A 19,368-nucleotide genomic window follows, 5' to 3' on the forward strand; every position below is an offset into this window, starting at 1 on the left:
AAACTGACACGATACAAAGACAACAACTGAGCTACACATGGGACAGATAATAAACTTTGAAAGTTCAATACTTAGTACAAAATTCATAACCACCCACCCAACATGGCGGCCTTCAATGACCATTATATGGGGCTCTGATAACATTGGACATACCACCTTCATTTGAAATATTCCAAGTCACCACTGGATCCTGGTGCTCTTGGTTGCCCGGCAGGGCCCAACACTTGTTCAACTACTGATCCTCTCAAAGTACACTCTAACACGGACATGTAACGGAGGAGTTCTAAAAGTGAATGCTCATATATACCAGGGTGCTTGCGCTGGTTAAGGATTCTATAGCAGTGCTTAGTTTTCCACTTCACAAAAAAAAAAAGAAAAAAAACCACACACACACCAATTTGCACAAACTGCTTCACTGGTTAACTGTTTTCAGAGAGGCGAAGGAGTGAAAGTGTGGATTTGATAAATTGTGTAATCTGGAGCACTTCCAGTATCGTTCTGAAGCATGCAACTCATGCACAAAAAATTAAATACCATAAATATTATCTTGTTTTATTGTTAATGCTTACTTGTACTTATGATTGTATGTGAACCTAGCAATAAAGCAATGGTGCACTGCAAATCATCAGAGGAGAGGATAGAATATTCAGGCTGGGGAGAACAGATGCACAGGAGTGAGGGGCAGAGAAGAATTCTGGACATAGATGCTAGAGGTTAATAATCAGTAATCAAATGTACCTCTATGACTGGACCAAAGTCTGATGTTCACAAATATCAGCCCCAAGTGGCATGGCCTGACCCCGTAGAAGATAGTCACCTGTGGCTAGAGCTCCTCATCACAGTGTCATAAGTGAGGGCCCGTAAAAATAAACACACCTCAGCTCTAAAGACAAGCATTTACAAGTGGGAAGGTGCTCAATCTACAATGCTAGTACTCTGAGTGAGCCAGCTACTAAATGCATGTTTCTTCCTCGTCTTCCCTCTAAATTTAATCGCAGCTGCCATTTTCCAGTTGTGCCAGAGGTAAACAAGACTGTTTCAGCCTCTTCCACATAATATATGATAATAGCTACATTTGGTAGCTCCAAGGTAACAACTCTCCGTACGAAATGGTTTGTTTCCCATATTCGATACTTTTAGTGTACTGGACTATACTGAGGCCTTAACATTGTGTTATCGGACTGATCAGTCTGAGATGTACTACACAGACCTTTCTTATATCTGGCCACGTAGTTTTTGACCCGCAAATTTGAGACTGATGTTAATTAATGCGTGCCAGGGCTGTTGGAGTAGTAGTATTTTTGCAGAACCTTTCTGTTCTGGGTAGTACTCTAGGTAATAATAGGCCTGGGCGGTGAACTTTGCTCTGTTCGCGGAGTTTTCTGCACTCCGTGGAGCTTGCGGAGTGCAGAAAACTCTGCTTCCCGATGTGCAACTGAGTTTTTTCCCCGCTCGGATCGTGAACAGTAAGAATTTCTACCCGAGCGGCAGGAATACCAGCACAAACTGCAGTTCGCGTAATTGCGCGAGTGGTGGAGTGCAGTGCGAACTACGCCCAGGCCTAAGACTTGTAGTTCTATAGTTTAAGTTTTGAAATATTATGGTCATAATAGTAACTATTTAATGTCTTATTTGGATGATCTGTGCAGTTACCTGCTTGTCATCTAGCAAAGTAGATTATGGATTGTATTTGTTATAATGATCGAGTAATGGCAGTAGTAAATAAATGTATGCATTTTTAGAATTTGACATTTAGGATGATTTTAATGTTTTTGGTTTTATTGTGATGCCTTTTGCTGCTTAAAAAACTTAACACAACGATTGACAATGCTCCATCTACACGCAAAAGGTTTGGCTCATTTTATTGGGGAGAGGAGTTGGCCTAACGGCTAGGGCGCTCGACCTCGGACTGGGTTTGAGTCTCGGTAATGACGCTGTACATCCTGTGATTCTGGGTAAATCACTTAATCTTCCTGTGCCTAACAAAAAATGAATGTGTGTCCTCATGTAACGTAACTGGTGCTATGTAAGGCGCTCGGATACCCGATTGGATTCGGGTCAAGTTCGCGCTATATAAAACTATGCAAAAAAAATTGAGAGTGAATGTTTTCACTTAGTAAGAACGTTTTGTACAAAAGGTATTTAATTACTGTGTTGCACTACCTTGCTCTGGCACCTTCAGTTGCTCCCTCAGTGATTAACGATTCTGACACTTTCAGGTGTGTAAGGGCCGACTTTGTACAATTATTTCTGCTACATTTAATGCTTTACAATTCCTTCGAGGAGGCCATTACTGGACTAGTGCACACATTCACAACCAGGCCATTTGTCTATTGCTAGGTCCAGGGTGCATTATTGGTGTTTGGGCTCTAGTATATGCCATCATTTATATAATTGCCATTTTACACCTAATTAGATGCAATAATATTTTTATATTGTTCTATAGGTGGGTCTACAACATATTACAAAGCAGAGTCATGATTCTGGCACGGCACAGGCACTTGATTACGAGTAGAGAAATTATAGAGCATGACGCAATGGAAATTGTAAGCCACACAACAAACTTTGGTGCTCACTCATTTCCGGGTTAGTAGTGCACTTCTGGAGCAGAGGGGTAGAGCTAGTATTTAAGGCCAATTCCACATGGAGTAGGAGCCTGACAATGCATTTCTTATTGTGGCTGCCTGCTTCCCATCATCTCGCAACTGGCTATTTGTACTCTTAAACTTGGATCTGGTCTTCTGATATAGCAGATTTTAATAACAGATACCGTAAATGTGCTTATCTCAATTTCATTTATTACAGTAAAAAAATCCTGAATTTCCCCATAGCAGTTATATGAGATGATATTACTATTTACGCCTATCTGATGTGTCGGCTAATCCATCAAAGTTCTTCTCGAACTAAATTGCATGAATTAGTTTTGAGATTTACATAAAAGCTTTTGGTCTATTTCCTTTTAGGTCGAGCCTAGCAGCGCGCATGCGCTGCTTTGCGAGGCTTGATGAATGTACTCGGGATGATAAGACAACGCCCACCACTTTCCATTTGTTCCTTCCTGTGCCTTTCCGAATTCCTTTATTTTTAGTGGTAGAACATTGGTATGTGTCCCATCTTTGGGTGTGTTTTTCAGGTTGTGGCGACTGGCCCAGTTACAGGTCGCCTTACTATTTGACTCACTTATCATTTGTTGACGCACTCTTTTTTTCAATAAATTGGTCCCGTGACGTGAACACAGCTTTATCATGGCCGCACTATATTTTTAAACAATTATTTGATAATGTTGCGGCTGCCTGGGAAGCAGACAACAGGCATTTAAGCAGTGGTCGAAGTGGGAGAAAAAAAGTAGGGGAACTGTGGGCGGAGAATCAGAGGGTGGGGATAACCCAAGGATTGGATCAGTGGGTGGAGCCAGAGGTGTGGCCAGAATGTGCAAACATCCCAATTTTTAGTATTTGTCTGGCATTTCACTGCCCAGTTTAATCAACCACTGGATACACATGATTATTTAAGGTTATAATGAGTTATTGACAATAAAATACATTCACAAAGTGGGATGTGCTTCTAATCACAGAATGTCCCAAATACGATAAAATGTGGGAGCACAAGCCATTTGTCTCCGAGCCATGGAGTTTCTGTCATCAGCACTTCTACCTTTTCTTCCACAAGAGCAGTTCAAACATGAATGGCAAAATATCCTAGTTTGCAAATGTTTTCTATATAATTATGGCTGTGCAATATTTGCCTCATAATGTAAGATCTGCTGCATGATCTGACCATTTAAACTAATAAATTGTTTGTAGCTCAAACGTATCAAAAGTTAATAAAAAAATGTGACTTGTGTTGCTGCAGAGTGGACAGCCTATTGCAAAGGTTGACTGATCACCTTTCTCACTGCTGCATTTGTATGTTACACTGGTACTATTGAGGCAAAATCTTTCCAGAGACTGTTGGCATGTGTACACATGTCAAAATAATAGAATTTCAAGAAATATACTGCATTACGCTGCAGCCTTTTCTAAATGCATAATTTAGTCAACACTGCGGCATAATTTTGTCCTCCTTTTCGGCATTATTAATTCCAGTGGCCCCACAGCAGTCAGCACATGTTAAAAGTGCTTGTGCATGAAGCAGAGACACTGAAATTTGCGAACTTAGTTTGGTGTGCATGCAAATCCTACATTGCCAATCCCAGGTGAGTTGCAGCTACTACTGCTGAAACAAGGCCAATAGAGGTACCTATGGGTGAGGCAGACTGGCCTCAAGGGCAGAGCCGGCCTTAGCAATAGAGCCGCCCGTGCAATAAGGTTTGTTAGTGCCCCCCAATGACCACCTCTGCAATGGATTCCCTCACTACCACCCTTTAACAGTGCCCCTCAGGTCTCCATACCCACACTCTCTCTCAGATGCATTTAATTTGATTTACAGCTCCACTCATACCATTGTAGGGTGTCAGAGCACTTTACATCACACACATTACACAGAGACAATCAATGTGTGTAAATCACTGTATAGAAAATGTTACGCAAGACTAAGGACTACAAGGTGTAGGAGTCACATGACAACCATACTGGTAGGCCGTATAGATTAATAGTGATTGGTCTGGAGAAACACAAACTCAGAATTTAAAACGAAATACCATGGTTGGGGGTTCTCTTTATTAATCAGAATTGATTTCTATCCAAAAGAACACTTTTTGCAACATTAAGATATTCAAAGACGGGGGGGGGGGGGGGTGAAACATGAGGCTCTAATTTATACCCTGCAGTTTGTATGCAGCTCTTCGATGACAATTAATAGCTCACCATTCTATGTTACGATTTTAACTTATAAACTGCAAGTAACAATAGGGTCTCTCTGACAAAAGCAGTAGCCCACTGACCTATTTACATTATGTGCATGGTACATGTTCTTTGCAGCAGGCACATTAACCCTCTGAGCTACCTTTCCACGAATCAAAACTTCCACTAGATAAAACTCCAATCTATCTCTAGGAAGAACATTAATCACCAGAGTCCTCATGGCATTTTTATTATTGCCTAAAATTGCTGGAGGCCAGGAAGGAGGCAGCAAGTGCTATTAAAACCATAATATACTTGCAAACATAATGCCTTCACCCAAAGTCAGCACCTGGTGCGGTCACACCGGTTGCACCGCCCTAGAGATGGCCCTTCTCAAGGATCCTGTGACCTCAGCGACAGAGTCACTGTTGTTCTAGGGCGTGTTGCTTCATAGGCCTGCCCGCAAGACTGGAGGTGAACTTCAGTATGGATTGTGGTGGACAAGCCTTAAAGGTTAAACTACACTTGTCATGCTAGGGTCCACCTGCTGGCTGGTGCTACGACACCAGGGCTTCAAAGGTCTTGCAAAGCCTTCTAAGGTCTAGCATGGGAATGTACTCCCTCAGGAGAGTGGACTGGTTATTAAGGCTGAACCTGGTTCCCCAGTTCCAAATTCAGCAGCTCTGGCCATAGTGCCACATCTTCTCCCCCACTGAACACCATACTGCCCCACTGAGAAAAACTCACACTGCCTTCAAATACAACCCAATTATTGCCAGCTATAAACACCAGGATGCGGCTCAATTTAAATTAGGCACTAGACAAGAGCAATATGCGGCCTACAAATAAAAAGTAACAACATCCTGGAAAAAGAAAACACTCATAAGGAATGCAAAATTTAGCAAACCACGTGAAATGTAAGGAGGAACAACATGGTTAGCTTAACGCTTTTACACTCACTATTCAGAAATCAGTGAGTGCTTTTGCCTGAAAAGTTAAGGACATGACTACAGGGCCCGGAAGGGACCCGTTTCAATGCCCATTGCTCATGTCCTTACAAAACGTAAGCAGTATGGTAAAAATACCACATCCCTGAACACAGAGCCTGCAGTACACATTTTGTTTTCCAATCCACGCATTGCAGTACCGCCAGGATTGGTGCACTAGTTCCAAGCCCGGGGAAAACAAAGACAAGAAAACAAAACAAGAGCTTCACTGGCAAACTTTGTAAAAGTGGCGTTAATGTGGTTGGGTGTGAATAAAATCAATCTGGCCAGTTTGCTACCACTCTCTTACTTTATTTAGTTATTTCTTTAGTTTTCACATTTTAACCTTTTATTACCGATGCTGCACTTTGGATTAAAATTTCAGAAAGATAGGACATCCCCAGCAAAAGTGTTTTTCTTTTTTGGATCCATTTCACAGGGGAGCAAATAAACGAAAGGAGAGGAAAGAGTGTGAAAGCCGTTTCTTGAAGTCACGGTTTTCAATAAGAGAAGAAATTCTAGCCAGAAAGAGAGGGAAGAAGGAAAGAGGGGGTGAAAGCAGCAGAGCAGAAGTGGACATTGTCTTTATTTTCCCTGGGAAAGAAGGAAAAGACCGAGTCCTGTTACTTCTCTGCCGCCCCGCACCTCACGAACCACGAGCTTTATCTATAGGCCATGGCGATTTCTTGCGTCCTGGGACGCATTTTTAAAATAGAAAAGTAGGGGAACGGAATCTTTGGAATTAAGGAAGTAGGGACACGCCGTGGCCTGCCGATCCCACCCACTTCGACCACTGCATTTAAGGCGTAACCGTGCCACTTGTTTAAGCGGGGAGAAACACAAAGAAGCAGAGACTGGCACCCGCGATGACTTCAAGCACCACTCCTACGACTATGGAGAAGGCGCGGGCTGACTAGGGCGCACCGCCATTATGGCGGTCGCACCAGTCCCCGGCCTCCCCGAAGGGTGGGGGAGGGGGGGGGGGGGCGCATCAGCAAGTGACGCGGCTCCCCTCCCCGCTGCAATCAGCCCATGGAGGGTCAAGGGTGTTTGTGCGCCGGAAGCACTCCCGTGCTTCTGGCGCAGAAACGTCGTCCTAGCGTCCAGGCTGACCAGTCTCAGCCGGTTGGCCTGGGGCACTCTTTAAAAGAGGTGGTGGGGAGCAGAACAGTCTCTTGTTCTTGCTCCCCACCGATAGCATCTACGGGCCGGCTGCAGGCCCGTAACGTTTTCTCTCTTTTTTGTCTTTCAGGTTTCCCGCCGAGGAGAAGATCGTTTAATCGTTTATAGGTCCGGAGAAGATCGTTGGTGTCGCCGAGGACTGCAGGGAGATTATCGGCGGTGTTCATTGGCCGGGGAAGTCTACCCCTTTTTTCGTGCAGTGATCGTCGCTCCAGCATTAGGGATATTTTGTGGGTGCAGGGAGCGGTTTTCGAGGCGGCGTCATCGGCGGCGGGAGCAGCAGCTGATCAGCTGTTTGTGCGGTATGCGCGGCGGGTAGACAAGCGCGGCAGGGAGGCTGAGCCGAGCGTGGGGGCGGGCAGATCACGGAATTTAAGATTACGGGGAGAGTCATTGTGGCCTAAGGCGTTGGGCAACTGTATAAGGTTTACTCTCAAGGTTACAGGTTAATTTCTCACCGAGGCAGCCCATTGACTCTGTTCATTTAGATATCGGGTTTAAATATCAAGCGCTGTGGTCTAGCACGAAGTTGTTCAGAGCTATCTGCAGGGGGGCAGGTGTCTTTCGAGTGGTGAGAGGGTCTTTTGGTGTCGGCAGTCTCCTACATTGCAAGAGGTCGAGCCCCAGCCCCGAAATATCAGCTGATGGTTTTTTAGGCTTAACCTGCCTGATCTTTTAAAAGTTTGTGGGGCAACGTGTGGGGTCGGGTTTGTGATTTTTGGCTCTCACGGTTGCGGGTTCAAATCTAAGGCATCTGTCCAGGTAGAGCGCAACCCTTGTTACTCAGAGGTCAGTCCAGAGTGTGGGAGCTGTAAGGGTGTGGGGCAGTTAGGAGGCAATCAGTGAGCCTGTTTTTGTACACTGCCGCTGTGTTCTCCCTTATACTCACGTTAAGCGCGCTATTTATTGAAGTGGCACGGTTGGTTTGGGAGAGTGTTAATTTCTGTCCCCTGTCTGACACTTAGTCCTTTTTCGGTTCCAGGACACTGTTACTCAGTGTGGGGGAGGGCAGTAGGGTTTTTGGTCTGCGAACTAGCTAGGACATCGCAACTGGTTTATTTGTGTTTCCACAGCTCCAGCATTACGAAAAGGACAGGACGGTGTCAAGGTCCAACAAATTCGCTGGTGGTGATCTTGTTGTGAACACGGTGGGCGGCACAGGCTAGCCAGCATCTCACTGCTTCTGGGAGCCACAGAGGGTTTGAGCGGGCGGCTCACCTGAGCTTACTGGATTAGCCAGTAGGTCGTGGCTCTGGTTGCGTGGGTGCAAAGGTTGGCTGGTGGCTGCTGCGTCTACAGGTAAGGGGTGACACAGTCACCTGCTGGGGGACGGGTACGCGAGCAGGCAGGTCCCATTTAAGAGTTGCTATGGCCCCTCCGGTCCGGCGGCACGACAAGCGTTCACGCACAGACGTCCTTTTAGAGGCTTTGATGCAACAAGTCCAGGTAATGGGGCAGACGCTCAATAGGTTGCAGGATAAGGTGGAGGGTCCTGAGGTGCCAGAGGTGAGGGGTAGGCGGCCTATCTTGCCACCAAGACCATACTCCCCGCCACCGGTATGGAGGTACAGGCGCAAGCCGGGCGGAAAAGGCACGGCCGTCCCGCCAAGATGTGAGCCCTCACCCGCGACTAGCCCCCAGGGGGAAGGGGGCGCTGGTGACCCTGTCCCACCCGTAGACACGCCGGGCCCGTGGGCAATGGGGACATTGTGCCAGCGGCCCCCATGGGTGAACCTAGTATCCCTCCAGGGGAGGGGGCAGAAGGAGCGCACCCAGCGGAACCTGACATAGCCGCCAATTTAGCAGTAGTCCTCCCCTGGTTGGAAATGGTCGCACGCTGCAGGGGCGACAATGGGCGGGGGGGATGCCATTGAAAGGGCTAAAAAATTGATGGTTGAACTAGGGAAGGGGAAGCCAGGCGGGGCCCCAGCAGTACCGGCAGGGGACATTGTACCAATGGCCCCAACACCAGCTCTCGGTGGTGAGGTGCCAGCAGTACCGGCAGGGGGGGCAGCGCCCATTCTCACACCACCAGCCCCCAGTGGCGAAGGTGCCCGGGAGCTTAACAGCAACATGAAGAATACAGATGTGGGCAAGACGGCTGATGCAGCTGCACCAGCAGGTACGAGGGCAACACTTCCTCCACTGGGTCTGGGGGAGCTGCGCTCTGGGAGGGAACAGCTGGGGCGCCCAATGGCACGCCCTTTCTCTCGCTCTATCGCACATGCAATGTCAGGTCTCAGGGAGAAGCACCAGCACACCAGGCTGTCCGGCGAGGTCAGGCAAGATATGTTGATTCGGCAGGCGTTCTTGCGCGATTTTAATGGGAAGGTGGTTTGGCCCAGCCCACCTAAGTCCAGCCCGGAGTTGGGCCTCATGACTGACGCCGCAGGTAGGGAGGGTTTCGGGGCCATCCTGGGGCGCGAATGGATAGCTCAGCGTTGGCCAGACTGGTGGAGGGAATCTGGAATCACCAGCAACATAAGTTTCTTAGAGCTTTTTCCAATTCTAGTGGCACTGATTGTGTGGGCAGAGAGTTTTAGAAACTGATATTCTGGACAGACAACATGGCAGTAGTTGAATGCGTGAATAGCCAAACAGCCAAGTGTCGCATGATACTCCGGTTAGTGAAGGAAATTGTGCTACAGTGCATGAGATTGAATGTCCTTTTTAAAGCTAAACACGTGCCAGGTATTTTGAATCACGCGGCTGACGCATTGTCTCGTTTTAAAATGCAGGCTTTCAGGTCACACATTCCAGAGGCAGCAGAGCACCCATCACCTTTCCCAGAACATCTGTGGCAGCTTGGTGCCCCAGAGTATCGAACCTCGTGGCAGCAAGCCTAGCGCCCAGAACCAGGAGTGCCTACGAAGGGGCGTTTGGGTCTTTTTGCTTGTTTTTGGGGGATCAGTGGGAGCACAAATGGCATAACCATGAATCGGTAATTGATTACCTGATGTACATGAGAGACCAGGGGCGCACGGTTGCTGGGGCGAGGAGGCATATTTCGGCCATATCGTTTTTTGCAACAATGAAAGGAAAGTGTGATCCCACAAAGAATTTCATAGTACGCCAGGCGCTGAAAGGGTGGCAACGCTTGCAGGGAGGGCAGCTGGATGTCAGACGACCCATAGGTTTCGAAACACTAGGGAAACTATTGTGAGCCCTGCTGTGGGTTTGTACTTCCTCAGGTGAAGTCATTTTGTTTCAAGCTGCATTCTGCATTGCATTTTACGGTGCGTTTAGGGTAGGCGAGTTAGTCGCCAGGAACAAGGGAGATTGGTTGGGGGGCCTGCTAATGGGCCACGTTCGCATCAAGAAGGATTCTGTGCTGATTTCCATCCAGAAGTCAAAAAACGATCAAGAAGGTAAGGGTGAGAGCGTAGTGCTGCACAGAGCAGGGAACACACAGTACTGCCCGGTTGACAAGCTTGAGGTTTTCATAGCCCAACGGGCACGCACTTAGGGAGGTCCTCTTCTGATACATGGGGACGGGTCACCACTCATGGTATTCCAATTCAGAAAAGTCATGCTCCTAGCGTTGAAGAGTGCCGGGCTGGACCCTGCCGATTTCGGGACTCATTCATTTAGGATAGGAGCAGCCACCGAGGCAGCAGCAAGAGGGTTAGGGGACGAGCGTCTCAAAAGGATAGGTAGGTGGTCCTCTAATTCTTTCAAGAGATATGTGCGGGTGCACATGCTCTAATACGGTGTGACGGTTCAATTATTAGGCGCACAAAAAAGTGGGTTTCCCCTTTCTTTCTCCCTGTTACTCAGGGAAAGGGGGCGTGTCAGTGTCGCTAGCTGACAGGCGCTTGACGCCGCTCATGGAGTGTTGCATGTGTGCGATGCCAGCATGGCGAGGCACTTACCCCCCTTCTTGTTTGTTTCGTCGTCAGTTGCAGTATCTTCATCCTGTGACTCAGGAGAGGAGTCTGGACGCTGTCGCATTCACTGAACGCAAGAACAAGCAATAGTACTGTGGGCGCCGAGTGACAAACGTACAGCAGACATGGTGGCTCAAGTTCACTTTTCGCACCAGGAAGATCAACATGTGTGGATGATAGGGCACTCATATGTTCGTCGTTTGAAGAATTTCTTTTCAGGAGCTGCAAAGGCTAGGGCCACTCAGCTAGGGATGAACTTATTTTTCTTTGGTCAGGGTGGTTTGTGCGTTGGTCAATTCAGGGAGTTGGTGAACCGAGCTTTGAAAGCAAGTACGGGGCCACCGGCAATCTGGACCCTGCACTTGGGGGGTAACGACTTGGCCCGACTAGGCAGGAGATTGCTGGTTGAGGAGCTCCTCACGGAAGTGGGATGGCTAGCAAGGCAGTGTCCCCAGTCGATAATAGCGTGGTCACACATGATTCCCAGGTCGCATGGAGGGGGGGGGGGGGGGGGGGTGAGTCAGTGAGGGCGTTGAATTACGCGGTAAAGCGGATCAACAACAAATTTGATAAGCTATTTCGGCCCCCTAGACTAGGGTCCATAGGGCACAGATACATCAAGGGGGAGCAATTTTTTCTTCAGGACGGGGTGCACCTTTCACATAAGGGCTTTCCTAGAAGACATCATAGCCTGGGTGGAGAGCGTAAGGCGCAGTGCAGGACCTTTCGAGAGGGGGAGTCCAGGTAGTCGGGCAACTACGCTGGCCTGTGGCGGTAAGGTCATGATGGCTAAGCATAGTCTTCGGTCCTCAACGGTCAGCACCATAGAAATCCAGGGGGTAGTGACAGCCGGTAGGTAGGCTGTCAGGGTGCGGGAGCCAGGGGAGTCGTCCTTCCCAGTGCACCTGGGGCCATCCCCGCACACGCATGCGCATTAAGGCGCCACTATGCAGAAGTCTGCAGCCCCCATGTAATGGAATGTAAGGCACAGGGCATAGGGGGGGCCCGGGGGAAAGTATCCATCCGATAAGCTGTAACCCCCTGCGCAAGCTTAGTAGTTCATGGGGAGCGGGGGAGCTGCCAGTCATTGACTTTGCCGTAGGCTCTAGAGGGGACACGCAGAAAGTAAATAACATGTATTGATAGATTTATGGCAGGAGTGTCTTGTGTATTAGACTGTGTTAAGGTTAGCCGTGGAAGATATTCTAAATTGTATCTGTAAATGTATCTATACTTTTTGCGTAAAGTTTCTGTATATAATGTTTTTTAATTTGTTTTGTTAATTGTTAATAAATACGGCCGGGGAGGGGGGTTACTCCCCCCTAATCCAAAAGTAAAACTGTGTGGTCTCACAAGTGTTACACGAAGGGTGAGGGAAATGTTATCCATAATCACAGGGTCAGTCGTGTTAGAGTAGGGGACATGGGTAAGTATCAGACCATATGAAGAAGGCGCGGGCTGACTAGGGCGCGCCGCCATTATGGCGGTCGCACCAGTCCCCGGCCTCCCCGAAGGGTGGGGGAGGGGGGAGAGGCGCGTCAGCAAGTGACGCGGCTCCCCTCCCCGCTTCAATCAGCCAATGGAGGGTAAAGGGTGTTTGTGCGCCGGAAGCACTGCAGACCATATGGCATCCGGCATTAACCGGGGTACTACCGGCAGGGATTCCACCGACAGCCTCAGCACCACATTGCTCAAACACAAATCAGCCATCACAGCCGGAGACGGGAGAGAACGAGCCCTGCTCTCCTAAGCTCCCTCGGAGGAGATGTTCCCCGTATTTGACCGGGCTGCTGGCTTCACCCACATTTTGCTGGTGGATTCTTTCTTTAAACGATGCATAAAAACAAAGTATCTGCGGTGCCTCTATAAGAGACGGTTTGCTACCCAATAGCTGCCCCGATATTTCCAAAGCATTGAAACTTCTGAAGTGCTCATCTAGCAACAGTTACTCTGAGAAAATCTGGGAGGGATGGGATAGGAACAGCTGCCTGAGATTCTGGCACATTGAGTTTTTAATAGTCTTCTGCTGAGAGAAAAGCTGCCAAACATTTCACGTATTTTCAATCACATAATATTGGTTCTTTTCGTATTTTTGTTTCACGGTGTGTTCAAAAGGATGAAGAGTTTTGCATGGACAGAGTAGCGTTCACTACATATCCAAGCAGCGCATAGGCTCCACTATGAGCGAGACTTGAAAACATAGGCTGGCTGAACCGTTTACAACTGGAGAGAGGTGTCATGTTTTAACCAATGGTGAGAAGACAGGGGCGGGCCCACACAGCCCTGTACGTGTCAAGATTCAGGAATGTAAGTGTTCCACTACGTGGGTGATTGGTAACTAACTCGCAGGCACACTTAGTTATTGTTTAAAAAGTTTAAGAAACTTGGTAACAGTACCATACATTAGCGTAGCCTCTAACTAGAGCTGAAGACATTAACGCTGTAGTGCGCACTTCTTGGTTTTCCCTGATGTGTTTGTTTTTAAGTAAGCCCAGAGCAGTCTATTCGGGGTGGCCTTGAAATGTGTGTCCCTGGAGCGTCTTGTTACAGAAGGCAACGTATTTGCAATGGAACTGCTGTGCTTTCCAGGAGGCGTGCAGGGCTGATGGTGGTGGCGCCGGTCCTTCTGAACTTGGGAGGGACATCTTGCTCTGGATCAGAGGGCTGCACGGCTCCACAAGAGGCACAGATGTACTATTTGCACTTGAAAACAGCACTGATCAGAAAGCCCTTCGTGCTCTGAAGGGATGACCGTCGCTGCACTTCCCAGGATCCGTCGCCCGCATTGGGCCCCGGCCGGCAGCACAGCCCTGCCACCCTGGTGTGCGCTGCTCTTCGCACCCCATATGCTGGCGTTTGTTGCATCCCGGGGCTCCTAGGAGACACTGGGCCCAAGCAGTGAAAGGGACAGTCCGCAGGAATGCTCGAATTGGACATTGATTCCACAGAGAATCCTGCTCGGGAGTCACAGTGTTTGCATCTTGGAGAGATGCCGACACATGCACAACATGCACCCTGGGGCCACCCGGACCCTCCACAGCATCAAGAGACTCCAGTGTCACCCAGGAGAGCTTTACAAGTGGCCACATGTATAGACACTGTCTCAGTCTGCTCTCAGAGAAGTGCATAGATCCCAAATTTTGATTTATATAGTGATTGGAGCCAAAGTCATGTTGGTTCACAGACAGTTGCCACATTATAACAAATAACAGGCTTCACCATCACCTATGCCTGTCGTGAATTTATTGATGACATGAAATTTGTGTTGGGTTCAGTGCTCGAATTGGGCAAAATACTTGGGGAACCCATAAATTGGGGGTCAAGGTGTGGCAAATGATAAGTGGTGGAGTCAAAAGGGGAGGAGTCATGTAAAGTGGAGGTGAACAGTCAACTTATACATTTATATTTTTAAATTATGTTGCAAAGACAATGGGAACGAAGACAAATGTGACAGTACACCTGTTCTGGCTTAATTGGTCACAAAGAGGCTGTATTTTGAAACAGCTCCCAGGGTTAAGACACCTGCTATAGAGATCTTTGTGTGCCCAGCAATTTTCAGAGGATTAAAATAATGGTAGGATAACTCTGGTGGTTAACGCAGTTCTGGGAGAGTTCTGTGTTTTGTCCAGTTTTAACTCATAAGGTGGCATGGAGGGTAATGTGCTTGCTGCAAAGCGCATATTGTGACATGCAGGCAACAGATTTGTGCCCTCTGTGGATAGGGAAGCGCCCTAAATATAAACAATCTGAAGAATGCCCTTATTGAGGGTGGTACAGATATGCCACGGATTGAACATCGTTTGATCCCAGTATTGCTTTATGCAGACCAGTATCAACCAACAGGATCAGTCACAAAATGGGGGTGATCAGGGCAAAAAGGATTACTTTCTCACAAGCCTGCAGTCTGAAATGTACTTATCATTGCGAGTGTGATTACAATCCTCTTTATTTGCAAACCTTGTTTAACCTCACAGGCAGTAACTTCATTTGTTGCAATACTGTATTTTTGTGTTAGGAGTGTGTTATTGTTAGTGGTTGGTTTGTAGTGTACATGGCCAGGGGTCCTATATTTACTGTCATATTGTTTTAACAGTTGTTTTACTGTATGTTGTGCATTTTCTATCATTTAAATTTCTATTTGTGCTTTTAATATGTTCTGTATATAATATTGTATTGTAGCATTTGTATTGAGCTACCTACCCCTATGTGCACTGTTGGTAGATAATTTTATTTGTTATGAGCCTATGTGGGAAGTGTTTTGGTGTCATGTTTGAATGACTAGAGAGGTGCTCTTAGCTTATTTTGGGGGTCTGCACCCAGCAGTGTGATGAAGGAGGAGGTGTCAGAGATCGGTCTGTACATTGTAATTATAGTTAGAACTACAGCATGTAGGCAGCTTAACAGCACTATCCTAGCCAGATAGGTAGTGTGTGCTCATACACCATAAAATGAGGGTTATACGAGAATACCTGTAACTCATATGGCCAAATTCTCAAGGCAGAGAAGCTGGCAAATGAGTAAAATGATGCGAACTGGGCAAGAACGGGAACTGCTGGCATGAGTAGAAACCATGAGTATTTTCTAAAAGCATGGATATTGCCTATTGTAGAAATGCTTCCAATGAACAAGGAAAGAAGTGGGAGAAAAATCACGGTTGCAACCTGAGAAAAACTATACAGTATTTATAAGGCCCAGATTCCAGCTACACCTGCTAGGCAGAATGAAACCAAAAAGGTTTAGTAGGAGCCACAAGCTCGTCTCATGCTACCAAAGGCGAGCAAGCACCAGTTGGGACAGCCCTAGTCAGAACATGGTGCAGAGCTCACCCAGGCAGGCACTCTCTCGACACACGAGGATGAGAGATGAAGCTTATGTTAAGTTGCTGTCCTCAGCCTGCTCTGTCTTACTTTTCTGTCCTCAACCCTCCATGCGAGATGAATATTTTTCCTACACTCTAGGGACCTTTTCTACTTTACATATGGAGGCATTGTCCTGCACTTCTAGAATTTCCTCCCAGAAAACTTCCACTTTCATTATCAGTTGTGATGCATGTGTGTATATATGTATTAATAAATAATCATTTACGTCATATTGTATTTATCTCACGATAATGAATGTGCTGCATAGCTAAACATTTAAGATCCAAAAGACGAGACCTATTGGTTATGCCAATGCTTCTAGAGAATTGTTAGAAAAGAGTGAAGGAAACAAGTTTTAAGGTTTTAATTCAAAGTGGGATGGAATCATAAAAAAATATGATTTCCTCCCTGCACTTTACCTGCCCTTAAAGGGACTTTGACTGGGGAAATTTTACAAATGGCCTAAATAAAAGAATCAAAACAACAGACCACCTCAGGAGCCTAAACTGGCTCCCAGTAAAAGGCAAAATTACATTCAAGATTCTTAATTTCACATAAAAATGCATCAAAGGAACATTTCTCAAATAGATACAAGACATTTTCAAAAACACCTCCACATGCAACTTAAGCTTAGCAGAAGGGCATCTTGCGTTCATCCCAGAGCTGGATGCAAACAGTGTTGCCCAACTATTCTTGCTGCAGCCCTTCATTTCTGGGGCAACCTACTCAAACAAACCAGCTACTACCAATTAATGATGCAGTTTAGAACAAAAAAACGAAAACAAAATTGAGACGTATTTGCTCTATCCTTACTAATCTATCTACCATGTATGGTGCCTGTATCTGCAGTTTAATATGTCAAGTTAAGTCTACTGGAATCTGTGGCTGTAACCCAGCCACTGACTAGGACTTGAACATTGTAACAAGATCATGACCTCTCCACACTAACGATTTGCCTTACCAAAAGAGACTGGAAATGTTCAATGTAACTGTTGGAAATGACCATCGTGTGCCCCATATTTTTGACTTCTGCTGCGGAATCAGTTTTTCTGTTGGCTACAGGACTCTGTTCAGTTTATACCTAACCAGGGGTAAAGGGCTTGTGCTCTTTCCTGTGAACATGGTAAAATTGGCATACACAAGATCCGTACCTTTAATTTACTTACAAGTCCACAGTATAGAGTACTACATGTACCCAGGGCCTGTAAATTAAATGATACCAGTGGGCTGCAGCACTCATTGTGCCACCCACTAAAAATCATAGCTCAAGCCTGCCATTGCTGTTGAAGTATGCAGTTTAAAACTGACATTTATACCTGGCAAACTAAAGCGTTTACCAGGCCTTAACCTTTCTTCTTAATACTTGTAAGTCACCCCTAAGATAGGCCCTAAAGCCCCATAGGCCCAGTGCATGGTATTTTAAAAGAGGGATAAGTAAAAATTTAATTTTAGACATCCCCACAAAGCTATTTTCACAGTAGAAGGAAAAGACCCATATTCAATATTATAATCTAATCCTTTTAGGAATGGGACAAGCTGGAAAAATTAAACAAATATTTTTATTAGTTGTTAAAAATTCAATTTGATGCTGAAGTCAGGTTTGGTCTAACTATTAAGGAAAAATAGATTTAGAAAGTTACTTTTGCCTACCTGAAGCCCCTGAAAACAAAATCTAAATTTTGCTCTTTCCCTTCAGCAAGCCAGTTATCAGCATTTCAATGGGCGTGAATGAAGTGTGAACTTGCTCCCAAGAGCAAATAGGCTGACCTCAAAGGGCAGAGATTTTACCAGACTTCTGTCTCAGAGTTTGTTGGCGGTACAGAGACTGCGTACAACTAGATTTTGGTGTTAAATGTGGGAGGATACTAGGATTTCCAAAGTACACTCTCCTCACACAAAGTTATCCCACAGAGCCAAAGTATAGTGCAGCCACAAACGTCCCCATCTTGAAAATGGCCAAGGTGGGTAGGGTTAGCCTGGGGAACCTTTATCCCATTGGTTAGGCACCACAGGGGTCTTTCCTATCCACTAGTTTGTGCAAGGTATAAATGTTACACCTCCAGGCAACCACTTTAGAACACTCTATGGACCCCGACAAGAACAGAAGGTCTGACTTGAAAAGAACCCTGAAGACTGAACCTGCTCTTCCACTGGACCCAAGTTGCCACCATGTGAGTCTAAGTGCCTCCCCTGAGGTCCTGGGGGGCTTTAGAAGTGTAGTCCTTTTGTGGGCTGGGACCTAAAGGACTAAAGTCAGAAGGTAAAATCTTTAACAAGTACAACCCTGGTTAGTGTATCTGACATATGTTCCCTCACAGTCAGCTTCAAATTGTGTCTAGATCGTGTTCTTCCACAAACATTGACTACAAGTGACATTTTGCGCTGCTTGGCACTATTTTTACTTAACCCTTTAATAAAAATTCATAACTGCGGTGTTAGACCTGTCAGCCCTTTTCCTCTCCCTTTCCCTTCTCATTTTTTTTTTCTGTCCACCAACTATTTTTTATTCGGTGTTGATATAGAGGCTCTGGGCGCCTCATCCTCACTGCCTGAGGGAGAAGCGCAAGGTGCTTTGGTGAGGAACTTAAAAAGAAGGAAGTTTAGCGTCACAAAATGGTAGTTCCCAACTGTCACCTCAGCCCCTGGGCCATAGACTGCCATGAGAGGTTCCGGAACCTTCTGGGCCACTCTGGCCAGTCAGGCCCAGGTGATAAATAGATGTGGGAGCGGGGCGGCCATTTTAGGATTCAGTGGGCTGTGAGGTAGTCAGGAGTGAGGCACCTGAGTGGAGAGGTGTTTGCGCTAGTTAGGGAGTGGACAGGTCCTAGGGTCTGCGCGAATCCCCTCATTAGCTGACACCATCCTCTACCATCTGACCGGTCCCTGAACTCAGCCAACGACCCTGGGAGACATGGTTTTCTGGACGAGGGTCCTCAGCGTAGTCTGAAACCCTGAAGTGGAATCACGGGGAAGAATTGCCGCTTGGGACTGCCTTGCCCTCTCCATGGTTGTCATTTGGGAATCTGACCTCCCCCAGTGGCATTAGCGACTGTACACCATCTTGGGCTTTAGGGTAAGGAGTCGTGCCCAATACTCCCCGGGCTGGCGGATCTGCTCGTCTGCCCTACTGAGAGCCGTGCACCCTTAATTTCTGCCCCCCCCCACTGACACTGGCCTCTATCCAAGATTCTCACCGCCGCAGCTCCGAGTCGTGGGGTTATCTGCAAGTCCCCGGTGGTGGCTTGAGAGCGCCGTAAGGTCTGGCAGGGTGCTGGGACTCCCCGGCGTGGCCTGCAAGCATTGCGCCGGTCAGCTGTGAGGAGAAGCTACAGCCAGGAAGCCGAGTCGGGGCTGGCCTTGAAGCCGACGCCCGGGTCATGTGAGCTGGGCCATTGAGGTAGCCCCCTTCCAGCAGCCGAGATACGAGGCCGCGCCTCCGCAAGTCGCGCTGCTATCGGCAGTGGCGGAAGCGCCTGACTGAGCGAGTGGAGCAAAGAAGTACCGGCAGGAGTGCTCTAACGGAGGAGATCACCGCACGGGAAAGCCTTTGGGGGTGGGGGTAGCCTGTGGGTGTGCTTTACCCTGAACCCCCAGTAAGGAAGTCCCCCACTGTGGGGACCAGCGAGCACCGCTGCCGGAGGAGGACACCGGGACTGTGAAGTAAGCTGGGCCT

General features: G+C 47.3%; 1 protein-coding gene across 2 annotated transcripts in view; it reads right to left on the reverse strand.

The window, feature by feature from the left end:
• AK4 (adenylate kinase 4) overlaps positions 1–19,368 on the reverse strand; it is a 259,967-nt gene that overhangs the window by 183,557 nt on the left and 57,042 nt on the right. The window lies entirely within an intron of this gene.

Source organism: Triturus cristatus, chromosome 4_2 (assembly GCF_964204655.1).
Source record: "Triturus cristatus chromosome 4_2, aTriCri1.1, whole genome shotgun sequence".
NCBI lineage: Eukaryota > Metazoa > Chordata > Amphibia > Caudata > Salamandridae > Triturus > Triturus cristatus.